Below are 21472 nucleotides of genomic sequence, written 5' to 3' on the forward strand. Positions count from 1 at the left end.
CTCTCTCTCTCTCTCTCTCTCTCTCTATATATATATATATATATATATATATATATTCGTTCTGTTCCTCTGGAGAACCCTGACTAATATACATGTATTTCTGCTATTGAACCCATGTAGTGAGCTTTTAATTTGATATATTGTATTCTTATTATTTTTAGTGCATTGGTATTTTGTAAAGACTTCTTATTTATTTATTTTTTATTTTTTTAGATGAAGTTTAGCTCTTATTGCCCAGGCTGGAGTGCAATGGCACGATCTTGGCTCACTGCAACCTCTGCCTCCCAGGTTCAAGGGAGTCTCCTGCCTCAGCCTCCCGAGTAGCCGGGATTACAGGCGCCTGCCACCACGCCCAGCTAATTTTGTATTTCTATTTGAGATGGGGTTTAACCATGTTGGTCAGGCTGGTTTCGATTTCCTGACCTCAAGTGATCCACCTGCTTCGGCATCCCAAAGTTCTGGGATTACAGGTATGAGCCACTGCACCCGGCCAAGACTTCATTTTTAGAGCAGTTTTAGGGTCACAGCAAAATTAAGAGGAAGGTACAGAGTTTTCCCATATATCCCTTGCTCCACACATGTATAGCCTCCCACATGATCAACATCCCCCACCAGAGTGGTACTTTTGTTACAGCTGATGAACCTACATCAACAACCATAATCACCCAAAGTCCATAGTTTACATTAGGATTCACTCTTGGTGTTGTATATTCTATGGGTTTGGACAAATATATAATGACATGAATCCATCCTCATAGTATCATACAGAGTATTTTCACTGCCCTAAAATATATTGTATTTTTACTCTCTAAAATTTCCATTTGGTTATTTTTTATAGTTTCTTTCTATTCTGCTGAGTACTATATTTTCATTTATTTAAAGAATGTTCAAGCCAGCTGTGGTGGCTCACTCCTGTAATTCCAGCACTTTGGGAGGCCGAGGCTGGAGACTTGCTTGAGCCCCCAAAGGGCGAGGCTGCCGGGAGCTGAGATCACACCACTGAACTCCAGCTTGTATGACAGAGCAAGACACTGTCTCAAAAAAAATTAAAAAATTTAAAAATAAAGAAGAGTGTTCACCTTTACCTTTACCTCACCTCACAGAGCATAATTATAATCACTGCTTTGAAGTCTGTCTTTTAATTTCAACATCTAAATCATCTTGGATTTTGCATCTGTTGAATGTCTTTCCTCTTGAGAATTACAGTTTCATGGTTATTTGTATGCAAAGTAATTTTGGATTAGATCCTGGACATTTTAAAATACTATATTGTAAGAATCTGGGTCCTATTCAAGTCCTCTGGTGAATGTGATTTTTTTTTTTTAAATCAGGCAATCAACCTGGTTAGGCTCAGACTACAAGTTCCATCTTACCTTCTGTGTGCAGTTGGTTCAGTGTCAGTTCAATTTTCAAAGCCTTTGCCATGCTATTTTGGGCTTATTTCACATATGGCCTCCTCAGGGGTTAGTCTGGTGTTTTAAATCGTAGCTCAGTTCTCAAAGTCTGCTGTTTATTTGGGTCTGACCCACGCATGCTCAGCTCAGGGTTGAGTCTGGGATTTGTGCCATGTTCATACACACACACGATTTAAGGATCCTCTCTCCAGTTCTCTCCTCTGTGATTCCCTCCACACTGTCCAGTTTTCAGGGGCCCATTTTCTCAGTCTTCTGGCCAGTAAAATGGGGCTCCTTGGAGTTTTCTTCCCTGCACCGCCTGCAGCAGCTTTGCTGGAGACTTCCTCACTGATAAATGTTGGAAGAGAAGGTGGGGAAAAAAAATACAAGTAGCTCATCCCTGTATGAGCACTGTTTCAAGTTTTGGCTTTTCTTCCCAATTTACCCAGTCTTGCTTACTTTTCAGAGTTCCCAGGTAGTTGCTTTTTGTATTTTCTATAGAAATTTTAGTTGTCATAAGTGGGAGAGAGAGACTACAATGGGCTTACTCCATCTTGGCTGGCAACAGAAATCAATACATCCATAATATTTCTTTTTCTTTTTCTTTTTTTTTTTTTGAAATGAAGTCTTGCTCTGTCACCTGGGCTTGAGTGTATTGGCACGATCTCGGCTCACTGCAACCTTCGCCTCCCAGGTTCAAGCAATTCTCCTGCCTCAGCCTCCTGGGTAGCTGGGATTACAGGCGCGTGCCATCACACCTGGCTAATTCTTTTTTTGTATTTTTATTATTTTTATTTTTATTTGTTTGGGGGGACAGAGTCTCGCTGTGTCACCAGGCTGGAGTGCAATGGCGTGAACTTGGCTCACTGCAATCTCCGACTCCCAGGTTCAAGCGATTCTCTTGCCTCAGCCTTCTAAGTAACTGGGATTACAGGCATGTGCCACCACGCCCAGCTAACTTTTGTATTTTTATTAGAGGCAGGGTTTCACCATGTTGGCCAGGCTGGTCTCAAACTCCTGACCTTGTGATCTGCCTGCCTCAGTCTCCCAAAGTGCTGGGATTACAGGCGTGAGCCACCGTGCCCGGCCTTTTTTTTGTATATTTAGTAGAGACGGGGTTTCATCATGTTGGCCAGGCTGACCTCAAGTGATCCACCCGCCTTGGCCTCCCAAAGTGCTGGGATTACAGGCGTGAGCCATCGCACCCAGCCCATAATATTACTTTTAGTGAGTTTGTGAGTGGTAAACCATACTTTTTTATATGTCTATAAACGTCTCTATTTTGCCTTTACTCTAGAAAGATTATTTATCTAGGTATAAAATCCTAGGTGGCTAATTATTTCCTTTTTCACTTTGAAACTATCATTCTGCTGTCTTCTGGTATCAGTTGTTGGCAGATGCAAAGTCGGCTAATGATTTAATTTTCATTTCTTAGTGCTAATGCCTTTTTTTTCTCTTTCGTTTTTTGGTCCAGACAGGTTTTCTGTTCACTCTGACACCCAGGCTGGAGTGCAGTGGCCTGATCATGGCGCACGGCAGCCTCCTCCTCCTGGGCTTAAGCAATCCTCTGCCTTAGCCTTTTGAGTAGCTGGGACCACAGGCATGTGCCACCATGCCTGGCTAATTAAAAAAAAAAAAAAATTTTTTTTTTTTTTTTTAGAGATAGGGGTCTCGCCATGTTGCTCCACCTGGTCTAGAACTCCTGAGCTCAAGCTCTCCTCCTGCCTCAGACTCCCAAAATGCTAGGATTACAGGTGTGAGACACAGCTGGCCTCTTTTGCAGTTTTTTTTTTTTTTTTTTTTTTGGTTGTTGTTTTGAAACAGGGTCTCACTCTGTCACCCAGGTTGGAGTGCAGTGGCACGATTGTGGCTTACTGCAGCCTGGAACTCCTGGGCTCAAGCCACCCTTCCACCTCAGCCTCCTGAGTAGCTGAGACTACAGGTGTACGTCACCAGGCGTGGCTAATTTTTTTTGTATTTTTTTGTAGGGATGGGCTTTTGCCATGTTGCCTAGGCGGGTCTCAAACTCCTGGGCTCAAGCAGTCCTCCTACCTCAGCCTCCCAAAGTGCTGGGATTACAAGCGTGAGCCACTTCACACAGCCTACTCTCTCTTTGGACTGAGGTTGCTTCTTTGGCCAGAAACTGGCTGGGTTGTGAGAAGATGTGGGCTGTAGATCTCCAGTTTCTCATGAGTTCAAAGGCTAGACTAATCCCCTTTTTATAGACAAAATGACATGGATTCCAAAACTTTTAGATACGGGTTGTTCCCACAGTCCACATAGTTCTCATTTCTGGGCTTATATCCTACCAGTACCTATTTCTTTCACTGGTTCATGGAAATCTGCAGCTTTCATGAAGATAACTTCCTTCACTAGCTAACTTCCTTCACTACTTCATTGCTTTGCATTTCTTTATTCCTTTTAAGATATTTAAATATATATCTTTTTTTTGTTTGTTTCTTGTTTTGTTTTGTTTTTGTTTTTGAGACAGAGTCCTACTCTGTCGCCCAGGCTGGAGTGCAGTGGTGCGATTTTAACTCACTGCAACCTCCGCCTCCTGGGTTCAAGCAATTCTCCTGCCTCAGCCTCCTGAATAGCTGGAATTACAGACATGTGCCACTATGCCCGGCTAATTTTTGTGTTTTAATAAAAACGGGGTTTCACCATGTTGGTCAGGCTGGTTTCAAACTCCTGAACTCAGGTGATCCGCCCACCTCGGCCTCCCAAAGTGCTGGGATTACAGGCATGAGCCACTGCACCCGGCCTTAAATATGTTTCAGAGTAACTTTAAAGCCACTTAAGGCCATCTCATGAATCTTATTTCCTTCCTTCCTTCCTTCCTTCCTTCCTTCCTTCCTTCCTTCCTTCCTTCCTTCCTTCCTTCCTTCCTTCCTTCCTTCCTTCCTTCCTCCCTCCCTCCCTCCCTCCCTTCCTTCCTTCCTTCCTTCCCTCCTTCCTTCCTTCTTTCCTTCCTTCCCTCCTTCCTTCTTTCCTTCTTTCCTTCCTTCCCTCCTTCTTTTCTTCCTTCCCTCCTTCTTTTCTTCCTTTCTTCCTTCTTTCCTCCATCCCTCCAATTATCCAGTCATTTACTTAACATTAATTGAATTCATATGCCACGTTCTATACTAGGTCCAGGGATAGAGAGAGAAATAAAACTCAGACCCTTTCCTCAGGATTCCTCAGCCTCTTCAATGCATTAATCCAGGCTGGGCTTGGTGGCTCACGCCTGTAATCCCAGCACTTTGGGAGGCCGTGGCGGGTGGATCCCTTGAGGTCAGGAGTTCGAGACTGCCTAGCCAACATAGTAAAACCCCGTCTCTACTAAAAATACAAAAATTACCCAAGCATGTTGGTGCATGCCTGTAATCCCAGCTACTCAGAAGGCTGAGGCAGGAGGATTGCTTGAACCCAGGAGGCAGAGGTTGCGGTGAGCCGAGATCATGCCACTGCATTCCAGCCTGGGCAACAGATCGAGACTGCATCTCAAAATTAAAAAAGTAATAAATAAATAAATAAAGCATTGTTAATCCAGAGAAAACAATTTCATGACATAGAACAGAATTGTAAAGAACTTGTGAAGTTGTGCTAGAAAAGTCTTTGATTTAAGTTAATCTATTGGCCAGGCACGGCAGCTCATACCCATAATTCTAACATTTTGGGAGGCCAAGGCAGGAGGATCATTTGAGCCCAGGAGTTAGAAACCAGCCTGGGAAATATGGTGAAACCCCGTATCTACAAAAAATACAAAAAATTAGACCAGGCTCAGTGGCTCACGCCTGTTATCCTAGCACTCTGGGAGGCCGAGGTGGGCAGAGCACAAGGTCAGGAATTCGAGACCAGCCTGGTCAACATGGTGAAACCCTGTCTCTACTAAAAATACAGAAATTGGCCGGTCGTGGTGGGGGGTGCCTCTAATCCCAGCTACTTGGGAGGCTGAGGCAGGAGAATCGCTTGAACCTTGGAGGTGGAGTTTGCAGTGAACCGAGAACGCACACTCCAGCCTGTGTGACAGAGCAAAACTCCTTCTCAAACAAAAACAAAAAAAACAGCAACAAAAAACACAAGACACTTTTATTATCTCACACTGTCAGTGAGTCAGGAGATTAAGCATGGTTTAGCTAGATGCTCTGCTTATGGCTCACAAAGCTTCAATCAAGGTGTCGGAGGGACTGCAGTCTCATCATCTGCTTGCAAGCTCACATGGTTGTTAGCAACCTTTAGTTTCTAGAAGGCTGCTGCACTGATGTCCTCAGTTTCTCGCTGGCTGTTAGCCAGAGGCTGTCCTCAGCTCCTTGCCATATGGCCCTCTCCATACACAGCTTGCTTCTTTTATGCCAGCAAGGAGAGAGTGTCTTTGCAAGGGGGCATTACAATCATCATGTAATCATTCTGAACGTAATGTACTCATGTATATGCAACCATGTACATTCTGTCACCTTAGCCATATACTACTGATTAGAAGCAAGTCATGGTTCCTCCCACTTTCAAGAGGACGGGATCACACAGGAGCATGAACAGCAGGAGGCAGGGATCATGGGTGCCACTCTAGAGTCTGTGTGTCACAAATATTCATACATTTTTTTTCCTAGCTGTGTCCATTGAAGTAGCCTAAAAGTAACTTCACGCTGTAATAATGAACATCCCTAGTGCTCAGGTTGTGGTCCTTAAAAACCATTCCCCCGGTCTGGCGTGGTGACTCACACCTGTAATCCCAGCACTTTTGGAGGCTGAGGTGGGCGGATCACCTGAGGTCGGGAGTTTGAGACCAGCCTGACCAACATGGAGAAACCCCGTCTCTACTAAAAATACAAAATTAGCTGGACGTGGCGGTGGGCGGCTGTAATCCTAGCTACTCGAGAGGCTGAAGCAGGAGAATCGCTGGAACCCAGGAGGCGGAGGTTGCGGTGAGCCGAGATTGCGCCATTGCACTCCAGCCTGGGCAACAAGAACAAAACTCCATCTCAAACAACAACAACAACAACAACAACAAACCAAACCATCCCCCCCATTAAAGGGAATCTGGGCTCTTTGAAGCAATGTCTTATTCCAGGTCTGTGGCCGGGAAAGTACAAGGAAAGCCAAGTCTATTTGATTGTGCTAGAAATCAGTCAAGTTCTCAAGTATCATTTGGGTCATATACCATTGGTCACAGTCATGACATTTAGAACATTATAAAGGCTAATGGTGGAAACAGATGGAATCTATGAAGGTCCATGATTTTTTTTTCTTTTTTGAGACAAGGTCTTGCTCTGTTGCCCAGGCTGGAGTGCAGTGGTGCGATCACGGCTCACTGCAGCCATGACCTCCCGGGTTCAAGCAGTCCTCCTACCTCAGCCTTCCAGGTAGCTGGAACAACAGACTCCTGGCTAATTTTTCTTTTCTCTTTTTTGTAGAGACGAGGTCTCACTATGTTGTCCAAGCTGGTTTCAAAATCCTGGCCTCAAGTGATCCTCTCACCTCGGCCTCCCAAAGCACTGGGATTACAGGCATGAGCCACTGCACCGGGTCCACTTCCCCTTTTATCAGGATCTTTGAGATTACATTGGCCCTGCTTGGATAATCCTGGATAATCTCCCCATCCCAAGATCCTTAATTTAGTGGCATCCGTATAGTCCTTTTTGCCATGTAAAATGTTCCAGAAACTAGATTATGGATATCTTTAAGGGGCCATTATTCCGTCTACTACAGAATGTGCGTTTTCGTTTTTAGTTTTGTGTATGCATTTTCTAATTTTATGTAATGTGCATGAATTACTTAAAGTGCATATGTTAAAAATAGAACAATGTTATAGTTTATTTTCAAGTGACATGAAATGTGGTTATTTATCTTTTATTAACTGTCTATTACCTTTTTTTTTCTTTTGAGACGGAGTCTTGCTCTGTGGCCCAAGCTGGAGTGCAGTGGCATGATCTCAGCTCACTGCAAGCTCCGCCTCTCGGGTTCACGCCATTCTTCTGCCTCAGGCTCCTGAGTAGCTGGGACTACAGGCGTGCACCACCACGCCCAGCTAATTTTTGTATTTTTAGTAGAGGTGGGGTTTCGCCATGTTGGCCAGGCTGGTCTCAAACTCCTGACCTCAAGTGATCTGCCCACCTTGGCCTCCCAAAGTGCTGGGATTACAGGCATGAGGCACCTTGCCCGTCCTGAAGCTTCAGTTTCATATGTAGCCAGTTATTACTTCATGCTAAATCAGAAAATTCCAATTCATAATTTTATGTTGTCAGAAACGGCAGCAAGTGTTTTGTCGCTAGGTCAGAAACTTCTGTGTGTTAGATGGAACGGGGACCCAGAAATTGAGAAGTCATTTCTTCCATTTAGTGGGCAGGAGCCAAGAATGTCATATGTCCTTCAATGCATGTGACATTCCTGCAAGGAAGAATTTTCCTACGTCTAACATAATTTTCAAATTGTCTCCCTAGACATTTGTGTATATGAGAACCTATTTGTGATTATCTGAGCCTAAACCTAACCTTGTTTTACTTGTAAACTCAAAGCACTATTTTTAAATGAAATTTATTTAAAAAAATATGAAATGCTTTCACAAATGTGCATGTCATCTAGCACGGGGGCCATGCTTATTTTCTTTGTATCAATATAATTCCAATGTTAGTATATTGCTGCTGAAGCAAGCAATAACTCAAAGGATTTTCTGCACGGTTTTAATATATGTGGAATTTTCCAGGAACGGAACTACTATGTAAATTGAAAGGAGTGTGTGTTGTTTTGTTTGGAACTTTTCCAAGAATAGCTTAATGTTTTAGAAAATCACACCAATGACATCAATGTCATTTATGGGCTGTGCTGGATATCTTCCATTTGCCTTTCCAGACTCACTCCACCCTTCTTTACCTGCTCTGTGCCCAGCAAAGGGGCTGTAGCAACAGGTTTCCTTGCCTTCCAGCTTCTGGGTGGGTTCACTCAGTGCGAAGCATTGGCAGGAGATCTGGAAGGTGGGAGGAGAGTGAGGTGTGCCATTCGAAATGACCATCAAGGCTAGGTTGAATGTGCAAAGCCATATTCCATTAGAAAATGAAAATGTAATATGTAAGTTTGGGTCCAAGCTGGTTGGAGGGCAAAAGCAAACTGCACGAAGAGGTGGCTCAGACCCTCAAGATGCTTGTGGCTACTGCTTTACTTCTCCTTTAACCCAGATCTGTGACTTCCCAGAGAGTTCCTTATGACTGGATAGCAGAGAAAGAGCAAGGTTTATGATGCACAGTTTCCCAGCACCACCTAAAAGTGGGTGGTAGCTGCATTCTAGGCCCTGAAAGACAGTGGTGAAGGGGCAACATTTTGGGCAGTACTTCTTGTTGTCCCTTTCATGTGGAAGGAGAGATGGCCTATTTTCTCTATGGGCATATTGTTGGGAGAGGCGATCCCCCATGGCCTAGAGAGTTCCTGCTAGTTCTTGTTGGGCATGCCAAGAATGCAAGGTCCTGACTGCTCTTTAGCTGGGCCGTTTCTCAGGGCTCTATTGCAAGGAGCTGCCTTGGGGGATGAGGTGATATCTCCTTCTGGGACAAAGAGCAGGCTTGCTTTCCCCAAGGCCGGTATTCCTTGGCTGTGATGCAAACCTGCACTGTGTACACAGTGTATCCACCTGGGCCCCTTCGCAAGGTCCTGTGGGACTTGGAGACTCAGGGAACCGCATGATCCCGTGGGAGACTTAGAGAACTGACACAAATATGCTGATCCTCATGCTGCTAGCTCGTGCTGCTGACATCCATGAAATGGATATGTGGATCCACAAAAGGCTAGCATGTAAATAGGGGGAATTCCCAGACCCTGGCAAATATTCGTTAGAAACATTGCAGTTGGTTTTACAAGCTTTTGAACGTCATGTGACTTGTACGTGATTTCGCATTGAAGGGTACAACTCAATTATTTCTCTGTAGTTTTGGTTCCTAAGGGAAAAACTTGGTCACTTTTGTGTTTGAATGATTTTTTTGTTGTTGTTATTCAGGCAAAACTCTACTGGCAAAGGTATCACTGCACATCTGTTGGAAAAAACAGGTCACTTTTAATGACTTCATGAAAGTGTTTGACAAAGTTTCATAGCAAACAGTACTAAGGACTAAGGGTGACTGGATTGCCGATATAATAAACCAGAAATTTAAATACTGTCATTTTTGTCTATTCATCCTGTAGATGGATAACATCACATGCCTCAAATTCCAATTGTTTATAATATTATTTTGTCCCTTTCTTTTCCATAGTAACTTTTAAGCTTCTCAGATCTGTTTTTACTTTTTTCAGTTCTAAATAATGGAATTCCAGGATTTCATCTGCAACACCACAGGCCCTCCTGACTGCTGGTATAATAAATCCTAGCAACGGAATAAGGAAAAAGTGATTATTCTGGTCTCTTAAAATAACCTTGAAAATGTTATTTCTAACAAAGGGCTCTTGTAAGACATCTAGAACTCTGAGCTTGTGACTTGATCTATGAATATTACCTTGGCCTTAAAAAACTTGAAATTCTTGGCCAGGCTCAGTGGCTCACGCCTATAATCCCAGCACTTTGGGAGGCTGAGGTGGGCGGATCACCTGAGGTCAGGAGTTTGAGACCAGCCTGGCCAACATAGTAAAACCTCATCTCTACTAATACAAAAATTAGCCGGGCGTGGTGGTGCACCCATGTAATCCCAGCTACTCCGGAGACTGAGGCAGGAGAATTGCTTGAACCCGGGAGGCGGAGGTTACAGTGAGACAAGATCGAGCCACTCCACTCCAGCCTGGGCAACAGAGGAGACTTTGTCTCCACAAGGAAAGAAAAGAAAAGAAAAAAGAAAAAAAGCCTGTAATTCTTTTGGTTTGTATCATTTAATAATCTGTTCCCCTAGTAATAATATTTAAATTGACTTCTCCATGTCCTAAAAGCTGTGAATACCTATGAGTTTTCTTTTTTCTTTCTTTCTTTTTTTTTTTTTTTTTTTTGAGACAGAGTCTCCCTCTGTCTCCCAGGCTGGAGTGCAGTGGTGCGATCTCGGCTCACTGCAACCTCCACCTCCCTGGTTCGAGCAATTCCCCTGCCTCAGCCTCCTGAGTAGCTGGACTACAATTCCCCTGCCTCAGCCTCCTGAGTAGCTGGACTACAGGTGCACACCACCACACCCGGCTAATTTTTTTGTAGTTTCAGTAGAGGCAGGGTTTCACCATGTTGGCCAGACTGGTCTCGAATTCCTGACCTCAGGCAATCCACCCGCCTTGGCCTCCCAAAGTACTGGGATTACAGGCGTGAGCTACCATGCCCGGCCAAGTTTTCTTTAATAGCTAAGTGAATTGAAAATTTTTGTGCAGACAAAACCCTGTATGTAAATGTTTATAGCACTTTTATTATTTATTATTTATTTATTTTTGAGACGGAGTCTCACTCTGTCACCCAGGCTGGAGTGCAATGGCGTGATCTAGGCTCACTTGCAACCTCCGCCTGCCAGGTTCAAGCAATTCTCCTGCCTTAGCCTCCCAAGTAACTGGGATTACAGGTGCATGATGCTACGTCCAGCTAATTTTTTTGTATTTTAGTAGAGACAGGGTTTCACCATGTTGCCCAGGCTGGTCTCCAAGTCCTGAGCTCAGGCAATCCACCTGCCTCAGCCTCCCAAAGTGCTAGGATTACAGGCATGAGCCACTGCACCTGGCCTATAGCAGTTTTATTTATTTATTTATTTATTTTGAGACAGAGTCTTACTCTGTCACCCAGGCTGGAGTGTAATGGCGTGATCTCGGCTCACTGCAACCTCTGCCTCCCAGGTTCAAACAATTCTCCTGCCTCAGCCTCTTGAGTACCTGGGATTACAGGTGCGTTCCACCACACCTAGCTCATTTTTGTATTTTTAGGAGAGATGGAGTTTCACCATGTTAGCCATCTGGTCTCAAACTCCTGACCACCCACCTCGGCCTCCCAAAGTGCCGGGATTATAGGTGTGAGCCACTGCGCCTGGCCTCACAGCAGTTTTATTAATAACTGGGAACAATGAAGATGTCCTTTAGCAAGTGAATGGGTAAACAAACTGTGGTATATGTGTACAGTGGAATACTCATCAATGAAAAAAAGGAAAAGTCTATTGACTCACTCAACAGTACGTGTGAATCTTGTTTTATTTTTTTGAGACAGAGTCTTGCTCTGTCGCCCAGGCTGGAGAGCAGTGGCACGATCTCGGCTCACTGCAAGCTCTGCCTCCCGGGTTCACGTCATTCTCCTGCCTCAGCCTCCCGAGTATCTGGGACTACAGGCGCCCGCCACCACACCCGGTTAATTTTTTTGTATTTTTAGTAGAGACGGGGTTTCACCGTATTAGCCAGGATGGTCTCGATTTCCTGACCTCGTGATCCACCTGCCTCGGTCTCCCAAAGTGTTGGAATTACAGGCGTGAGCCACCGTGCCCGGTCAAATCTTGTTTTTTTTTGTGGTAAAATATATATAACAAACATAGATGAATCTTTTTTTTTTGAAACAGAGTCTTGCTGGGCGAGGTGGCTCATGCCTGTAATCCCAGCACTTTGGGAGGCTGAGGGGTGTGGATCACGAGGTCAGGAGTTCTAGACCAGCCTGGCCAACATGGTGAAACCCGGTCTGTACTAAAAATACAAAAATTAGCCAGGTGTGGTGGTCAGCGCGCCTGTAATCCCAGCTACTCGGGAGGCTGTGGCAGGAGAATCACTTGAACCCGGGAAGCGGAGGTGGCAGTGAGCCAGGATCGCGTCACTGCACTCCAGCCTGGGCGACAGAGGAAGACACTGTCTAGAAAAAAAAAAAAAATTACCCAGTCTCTGCTAAGTCTTTATCAGCAGCGTGAGAGCAGACTAATACAAGGCTCTGGGGGGAAATTCATTTCCTTGCCTTTTCTAGCTTCTGGAGGCCATCTGCATACATTAGTTGCTGACCCCTTCCTCACATCACTTCAACCTCTTGCTTCTATCCTCACCTCTCCTATGACCTCCTTTGACCTTCTTGCCACCCTCTTTTAAGGACCCTTGTTATTATTAATACATTTAGGGCCCACCTGGATAATCTAGGATAATCTCATCTTGAGATCCTTAATATAATCACATTTGCCAAGTCCCTTTGCCATATTAAGGTAACATTCACAGGTTTTGGGGATTAGGACATGGATATCTTTCCGGGGTCATTCTTCAGTCTAGAACGGGACTGAAAACAGATCAGTGGTTGCCAGGGGTAGGGGAGAAGGAAGGGTTGAGTACATGAGGGTGGTGGCGGATATACGATTCTACAATTGTCGAAACCTGTGGAATGGTACAACACCACCAAGAGTGAACATTACTGTATGCAATTGAAAAAAGAATCAACCTGGTTTTCAGTGATTCCAGGATGAAATGCAGAGGATGACAAAAGAAATTAATTGTACCTGGAGAAAACTGTTAAGTGAATTAAACCAGGCACAGAATGACAAATACTGCATGATCTCACTTATATGTGGAATCTAAAAAAGTTGAAAAAATTGGCCGGGCGTGGTGGCTCACGCCTGTAATTCCAGCACTTTGGGAGGCCAAGGTGGGCGGACCACCTGAGATTGGGAGATCGAAACCAGCCTGACCAACTTGGAGAAACCACATCTCTACTAAAAATACAAAATTAGCGGGCGTGGTGGCACATGCCTATAATCCTAGCTACTCGGGAGGCTGAGGCAGGAGAATCGCTTGAATCCGGGAGGTGGAGGTTGCTGTGAGCCGAGATGGCGCCATTGTACTCCAGCTTGGGCAACAAGAGCGAAACTCCATCTCAAGAAAAAAAAAAAAGTTGAAAACATAAGAAATAAAGAAGCAGAGAGTAGAAAGGTGGTTACCAGGGGCTGGGGAAGGGGAGGGGTGCTGGTGTTGGGGAGATATTGATCAAAGGATCGAAAATTTCAGTTAGACAGGAGGAATAAGTGCAAGAGAGCTACTGTACATCGTGCTGCATGTAGTTAATAACAATATATTGCATACTTGAAAATTGCTAAGAGAGTATATTTTCGGTGTTCTCACCATGAAACATAATAAGTGTGAGAAGAAATGCATATGTTAATTAGCTTGATTTAGTCATTTCACACAATGTATACATATTTCAAAACAACATTTTGTACAGGGTTAATGTACAATTTTTATTTGTCAATTAAAAAATAATAAAAATGTAATTTTATGAAAAATGTATGACATTACTGAAGATGGTGGGGAAGAAGTTGCTGATTAAGCAACGTTTGCAAAAAAGTGTTTTGACTAGATAGTGTAAGGCTAAAGACAAAAAAGACTGTACGTAGGCTGGGCAAGGTGGCTCACGCCTGTAACCCCAGCACTTTGGGAGGCCGAGGCGGGCGGATCACCTGAGGTGAGGAGTTCAAGACCAGCCTGGCCAACATGGTGAAACCCCATCTCTACTAAAAATATAAAAATTAGCCAGGTTTGGTGGTGGGCGCCTGTAATCCCAGCTACTAGAGAGACTCAGGCAGGAGAATTGCTTGAACCTGGGAGATGGAGGTTGTGGTGAACTGAGACCCCGCCACTGTACTCCAGCCTGGATGACAGAGTGAAACTGTGTCAAAAAAAACCAAAAAACAAACAAAAACAACTGTATATAAACACTATACTTTAGTTGGGAGCATCAAAGAGCAAAATCACAACAATGTAGTTTTAAGATCTTAGTTTGCTTTTTTGTGTGTGATTCTAGAATTGGGCAACATTTTATTCTGTAAAATAGAGTAAGTGTTCCAACGGACTGCACAGAGGAGGTTGATTTTATAGACAGAAAGGGCTAAAGAAAGCAGAAACAAAGAACAAAAAGTGGACTGGTCATTTCAAAGTTACTTTCCTTGTAAAGTGGGAACAGGGAAACAGAACAATAGACAAATAATTGATTAGTTAACATGAGGTTACTTCAGATTACTTTTTGTTGTAAGGACTAAAGGCAAAGGGAACTTCATTATCATGCCGATGGAAACTGGCCTGCTTGGGAAATTGGGCTTTGTCTGTCTCCTGATTTCTCAGAAGGCCAGCTAACAACTCAGTTTTAGTCTGATGATGTAGATTTTTTTTTTTTTTTTGAGACAGAGTCTCGCTCTGTCGTCCAGGCTGGAGTGCAGTGGCACGATCTTGGCTCACTGCAACCTCTGCCTCCAGGGTTCAAGCAATTCTCCTGCCTCAGCCTCTCTAGTAGCTGGGATTACAGGCACGCACCACCACCACTCCCAGCTAATTTTTGTATTTTTAGTAGAGATGGTGTTTCACCATGTTGGCCAGGCTGGTCTTGAACTCCTGACCTCAGGTGATCCGCCTGCCTCGGCCTCCCAAAGTGCTGGGATTACAGGCGTGAGCCACCGCGCCCAGCCATGATGCAGATCTTTAGTATGAACGACTCCATTCTGGTTTATAGTCTGCTCTGTTGGGGCCTAGTGTAGGAGCTTAGTCCAAAACAATGGCCTGATATAATTTTTATGTAACAGGAGATGGATACAGAAATATAGATGTATACGTATATATAGGTTAGTATACATAGATATATTTCCTAGCTTTGACTGTTGAGATGGGCTGGAAGCAGTGAGATCCCAGCAGCACTGAGCACACTTAGCACCCAGATCTTCGTTTCCAAATACCAGTCTCCAATAAAGGAAACCAGAGCTCCTTGAAGAAATGGCTGCCTCTGGGTCTAGGGCAGGAAAAATACAAGATGCGCATGGAACACGTGGTAGTACCGGAAAGAAAAGACAGGAAGAGCCTGCACCTGGCCTCTCCAGGCCCCTTGTGGAGTCGTCTGCTTGGTGGATAGCCTGACTTTCATGCTCTTGCTATAGTGGGTCCCCCTCCCTGTAATCAAGTGTAGACTTGTAAGCTTTGTCATTTGGGGTCCTGTGAGTCTTCTTTAGCAACTGAACCCTATTTAAGTGCCACTGTTAGTCCAGCTATACTGTATATTCAGTTTTTTTAAACATTGCACAGGCACTAGGAAAAATAGGTGTATTGTCTGCTGTATGTGTTTCTTTCCAGGAAGCTGTTGAGACTTATTATTAAGTGATTCTTTATCCTTAATAAATTCACTTCATTCATTTCAATACCATTTATTTATTTATGGAGTGTCAAATTCTATTAATGTAAGTATTTTCATCTTTGATTTCTCCTAATTTGCATTTGTTTTATATATGTCCCCTTCTCTTATTTTAATCTTTTTGTTGCATTTTGTGCTTATTTTAAATAACATAAAATTGAAATCTGAATTCAATTTGGGGATCTTAATTGTTAATAGAGGAGTAGAGTCCATTTACATTTATCATTGCTAATACATCGCCCAGGCTGGAGTGCAGTGGCACGATTTCGGCTCCCTGCGAGTTCTGCCTCCCAGGTTCACACCATTCTTCTGCCTCAGCCTCCTGAGTAGCTGGGACTACAGGGGCCCGCCACGACGCCTGGCTAATTTTTTGTATTTTTAGTAGAGACAGGTTTCACCATGTTAGCAGGATGGTCTTGATCTCCTGACCTCATGATCCACCCGCCTCAGCCTCCCAAAGTGCTGGGATTACAGGCGTGAGCCACCGCGCCCGGCCTCGTCTGTTTTATTATACAGGTCATATTTTTCTTTTCTTGTTTTTGTTTTTAAGACAGGGTCCTGGCCGGGCGCGGTGGCTCAAGCCTGTAATCCCAGCACTTTGGGAGGCCGAGAAGGGCGGATCACGAGGTCAGGAGATCGAGACCATCCTGGCTAACACCGTGAAACCCTGTCTCTACTAAAAATACAAAAAACTAGCCGGGCGAGGTGGCGGGCGCCTGTAGTCCCAGCTACTCCGGAGGCTGAGGCAGGAGAATGGCGTAAACCCGGGAAGCGGAGCTTGCAGTGAGCTGAGATGCGGCCACTGCACTCCAGCCCGGGCTACAGAGCAAGACTCCGTCTCAAAAAAAAAAAAAAACAAAAAAAAAACAGGGTCCTTCTCCGTAGCTGGAGTGCAGTGGGGTGATCTTGGATCACTGCAATTTCCATTTCCTGGACTCAAGTGATCCTCCCACCTCAGCCTCCTAAGCAGCTGGGACTACAGGCACCCCTCACCACTCCCAGCTAATTTTTAAAATTTTTTGTAAAGACAATGTCTCACTATATTGCCCAGGCTTGTCTCAAATTCCTGGGCTCAAGCAATCCTGCCTCGGCCTTTCAAAGTACTGGGATTACAGGTGTGAGCCACTGCACCTGCCATATTTTCCTATGCTATTTTTAATGTTTCCTTGTCATTGTTTTCTTTTATGATTTTTCTTTTTTGCAAATTTTTTTATTGAGCTGGAGTCTTGCTCTGTTGCCCCAGGTTGGAGTGCAGTGGCGCGATCTCAGCTCACTGCCAACATCTGCCGCCTGGGTTGAAGCAATTCTTGTGCCTCAGACTCCTGAGCTGGGACTACAGGCGCGTGCCACTACACCTGGCTAATTTTTTTTGTATTTTTAGTAGATGTGGGGGTTTCGCCATGTTGACCAGGCTGGTCTCGAACTCCTGACCTCAAGTGATTTGCCCTCCTCGGTCTCCCAAAGTGCTGGGATTACAGGCGTGAGCCACCGCGCCCAGCCTTATGGTTTTTCTATTGTTTTTTTTTCTTCTCCCTTTTGAGTGTTTGCTTTTTATCTTCTTCAGTTCCTTGGAAGGCATATACACTCCTTTTGATACTGGCGAATGCAACCTTTCAGTTTTCCAAAAGCATTCTGTGGGTATTGGGAAAGTAATGTATAAGGTTTTTTTTTTTTTTTTTTTTTTTTTTTTTTTTTTTTTGTGAGACGGAGTTCCGCTCTTGTCACCCAGGCTGGAGTGCAATGGCACCATCTCAGCTCACTGCAGCCTCCACCTCCCAGGTTCAAGCAATTCTCCTGCCTCAGCCTCCCGTGTAGCTGGGATTATAGGCCAGCATGCTCGGTTAATTTTTGTATTTTAGTTGAGATGGGGTTTCTCCATGTTGGTCAGACTGGTCTCGAACTCCCAATCTCAGGTGATCCTCCTGCCTCGGCCTCCCAAAATGCTGGGATTACAGGCATGAGCCACCGTGCCTGGCCTGTATAAGGTATTTTAATAGCAAGAAAGTTATCAATAATTGCTAGGTTCCCATCAAAAGGACTAAGGAGCCAACTTAAAGAAGTTCCTACTAGCCAAAATTAAAATAATTTGAGTATCAATAGAAATAATTGCAGTTGATTGAAACACATCAAATAAGTTTGAGCCCATGAATTTATAATATTACCAAACAAACTTATTTTTACCTTTAAAAAAACCTGATTGAGGTAGAGGACTTCCAAAATAGTGGGATGAGGAGATCAGTAGATATACTCCCAAATGGAACAAACTTTCACTGGTGAAAATTATTATTGTTTTTGTCTTTTTGTCTTCATATTTTTTGGGGGGGGAATAGGATCTTGCTCTGTTGCCCAGGACAGAGTATAGTGGCATGATCATGGTTCACTGCAGCCTCAACCTCCCAGGCTGGTCTTGAACTGCTCAAGTGGAGAAACTTATTCAAGAAAATCTACCTACTAAACCTTGGGAAGAACAATGGGAGTCTGTGGCATTTGAACCCCAAAATGCTTCCTGTCCTCCCACCTCAAGCTCAGTGTGTTAGAAGCTCTACTCTGGGAAAACACAGCCAGGAAGATGGGACACCCTTTCTTCCCAGATCCCAGAGTAGGGCTATGGTTTTACTCCAGGAAGGGCAGGCCATCAGCATCTTTCATCACCACCAGTTCTGTGTTACAGAAGTTGTATTCCAGGCAACTGCAGGGCAGAGGACTGGAGCTCCCTCCTCCTTCCAGCCTCCACCTTAGAGCAGAAGTTCTACTGCATGGAGGCAGGCTGCAGTACTGTGACTTGCTTGCTCACTGGGTAGAGTTTCCACACCAGGAGGAGGGAGATGAGAAGACCAGGGGCTACTGTCTTTGTCCAGTGCCCCTCCTGAAGAGCAAGTGTGTCACTCTGGGAAAAGCAGGCCACCATCTTCCTCCCCCTTTCCAGCTCAGGAGTAGTGGTACAGAGGTTCTGTCCAGCAGGAGAGGCAAACCAAAAGAACAGATTGCTGGCCAGGTGTGGTGGCTCACGCCTGTAATTCCAGCACTTCGGGAGGCCGAGGCGGGCAGATCGTTTGAGGTCAGGAGTTCGAGACCAGCCTGGCCAACATGGGGAAACCCTGTCTCTACTAAAAATACAAAAATTAGCCAAGCATGTTGGTGGACGCCTGTAATCCCAGCTAGTCAGGAAGCTGAGGCAGGAGAATCACTTGAACTGGGAAGGTGGAGGTTGCAGTGAGCCAAGATCACACCATTATACTCCAACCTGGGCAACAGAAGGAGATTCTGTCAAAAAAAAAAAAAAAAAAAAATCCATAGAACAATCACCTAGAAATTAGAAGAGGCTAACAAGTGGGTGTGAAGTAGACCAGCCAAAAGCTTAACAAGTTGATCAGGGAAATAGAGAGCCTAGAGTCGGTCATCCCTGGTGGTCATGGAGACTGTGTGTGCCCAAGGCTGTGGCCTCTGAGGAAAACACTAGCAGCTCCACATTGCATGGGAACCTAGACTTCACCAAACTAGTCCAATCAAGTCACTAAACAAATAACAAGCAAATACAATAGGTCCTGTAGGTAGGTAAGGGGGAATCGGTATCCAGAGTTGCTACCATAGTCTCTAAAATGTCGTTTTCGACAACAAAAAAAAATTACAAGACATGCAAGAAAAAGGAAAGTGTGACCAATACATAAGGAAAAAGCAGGCAATAGAAATTGCTTTTGAGGGGTCAATGGGTTGAACTTAGCAAAACCTCAAAGCAGCTATTACAAATATATTCAAAAAACCAGGGGAAACCATGTTTAAAGGGTTAAAGGAGGCCAGGCAAAGTGGCTCACACCTGTAATCCCAGCACTTTGGTAGGCCGAGGCAGGCAGATCGCTTGAGCCCAGGAGTTTGAGACCAGCCTGGGCAAAACCCATGGCGAAACCCTGCCTCTACAAAAAAAAAAAGCAGCAAATTAGCAGGGTGTGGTGGCATATACCTGCAGTCACAGTTAATCAGGGGGCTGAGGTGGGAGGATTACTTGAGCCCAGGAGGTTGAGACTGCAGTGAGCTATGACTGTGCCACTGCACTCCAGCCTGGGTGACAGAGTGAGACCCTGTCATAAATAAATAAATAAATAGTAATAATAATGCACTAAAGAAAAAAGCATCAAAATTAATTGGTGTTACCCTCTGGGACAGCTGTCCCTTAAAAAAAAAGAAAAAAAGAATCAGTTGCACCTAAACCTGAAGAATCACTGTTTCTTGAAGTGATGGTTTAAATAGAGCTGCAAACAGCAAGCGAATCTCATTATCTTTGGGGGCTGTGGCCATGCTCCTTAAAGTGAACTTAGAGGCTTACCTCCCTGGTGGCCAGTGCCTGCTGGGACCAGAGGCTGTGGCCATCTGGCCCCCCAGTCAGCCCCAAGTCACGGCCCCCAGGCAATGGCTGTGCCTGACAGAATGTACCAGGTCACCGGACAGGTACTCGATAGGAGGTCTGCCAAATGCCTAGAGCCCAGGAAATGCGGTTACCCTGCCCCCTCCTCCTTTTTATAGATCTCGACATGGGTGCCCAGCACCACACCCTGGCCCACTGGAGGAGATTACAGCTAGCAAGTGCAGTTCCACGACTCCAACATCAAGTTCCTGCTGCTCCGCCGCGTCCTGCGCCATCAGCACAAGCCATGCTTCACTACCAAGAGGCCCAACACCTTCTGCTAGTTGCAGGGCCCTCTCACCCCAGTGTGCCCCAAATACACTCGGGTATGCCAAGAAAGAAAAAAAGAAAGGAAGGAGGAAAGAGAGAGAGAAAGAGAGAGAGAGAGAGAGAGGCAGAGAAAGAAGGAAAAAAGGAAGAAAGGAAGAAAGGAAGGAAGGAAGGAAGGAAGAAAAGAAAGAAAGAAAGAAAGAAAGAAAGAAAGAAAATTTGAAGATCTATAGAGATTATGCAATCTTAAGAACAGAGTAAGAAAAAGAATGAAGAAAAATTAACAGCTTCACAGAAATCTGGGACACCATTAACCACACACCAATATACATGTAATGGGAATACTAGAAAAAGAAAAGGAGAAAGGAGAAGAGAAAATATTTGAAGAATGATTGAAAACCACAAAACATTGCTGAAATAAATTAAAGAAGTTTTAATAAAAGGAGACATCCCATATTCTGAGATCAGAGAAGTTTACAGCATAGCTCAGAAGATCAGACTGCCTAGACACAATCCAGACTCTTAGGTAAGTTACCTAACTTATTTGGGCTTTGGTTTTCTCATTTGTGAAATAAGGATAAGAAGTCCTGTATTATAGAGTTGTTCATGGAGTGAATGGCTCAATATACATATAAAGCACTTAGAACAGTGCCTGTCACATGGTGTGTGTTTAATGCTTTTTAGCGATCCTGAAATTGTGAAAGACAATTTGGCAGAGTATATGAATCTTCAGTTACAATCTTTTTCTCCAGAAAGTCCAGCTGTTGCTCCATTTTCTTCTGAAAGCTAATGTTGCAGAGAATTCTGAAACCAAATAGGCTTTGTTTCCTTAGAGCAGGGTGGTTAAGAATCTGGGGTTGGACTGCCTTGGTTTGAGTCCTGGCTTTCCCATTTTACTGGATGTGTGACCTTGGACAAGTTGATCTCTCCCGTAATGTGGGGCCACTCATAGACCCTCCCTTTCGTGGACCCTTTGCATTTGTTGGCCAAACCATCCTTCCTCCCTTTTAGTTGTTTGGGTTTTTTTCACTCCCACCTTTTGATTCAGGTGGGATTTGCAATCATAGTAGCTTCACCCCCTGACCAATATCTCACTGAACTCTGTTGGCCACTGTGCTGGATCTAAGTGTTGAGCGTGTACCCTGAAGACAACAGGAGTCCTGCTATGGGCAAACCAGGAGGGAGACTCTTTCTCCCTTCTGGGGTTCCTGAGCTAGGATTATGTGAACCTGGAGCTGCCCGGGCCTCACCTGGAAGCCTGTCTGCAGTAGGAGAGGCTCAGGCTACCACACAGAACCAACCGGAGCTGAGCAGCTGGAGAGCAGAGGGACCCCGACAACATCGATTGAGTTCCTGCATCCAGCCAACTTC

General features: G+C 44.6%; 2 non-coding genes across 2 annotated transcripts; one reads left to right on the plus strand and one right to left on the minus strand.

Annotated features, from left to right (window-relative positions):
• Window positions 1–7915: 7915 nt before the first annotated feature.
• On the minus strand, window positions 7916–8026 carry LOC126946994 (U6 spliceosomal RNA). Its single transcript, XR_007722853.1, has one exon. It is a non-coding gene; the product is annotated as a U6 spliceosomal RNA (small nuclear RNA).
• Window positions 8027–19625: 11599 nt separating this feature from the next.
• Window positions 19626–19758, plus strand: LOC126947016 (small nucleolar RNA SNORA68). Its single transcript, XR_007722870.1, has one exon. It is a non-coding gene; the product is annotated as a small nucleolar RNA SNORA68 (small nucleolar RNA).
• Window positions 19759–21472: the final 1714 nt, after the last annotated feature.

Source organism: Macaca thibetana, chromosome X, assembly GCF_024542745.1.
Source record: "Macaca thibetana thibetana isolate TM-01 chromosome X, ASM2454274v1, whole genome shotgun sequence".
NCBI classification, from domain to species: Eukaryota; Metazoa; Chordata; class Mammalia; order Primates; family Cercopithecidae; genus Macaca; species Macaca thibetana.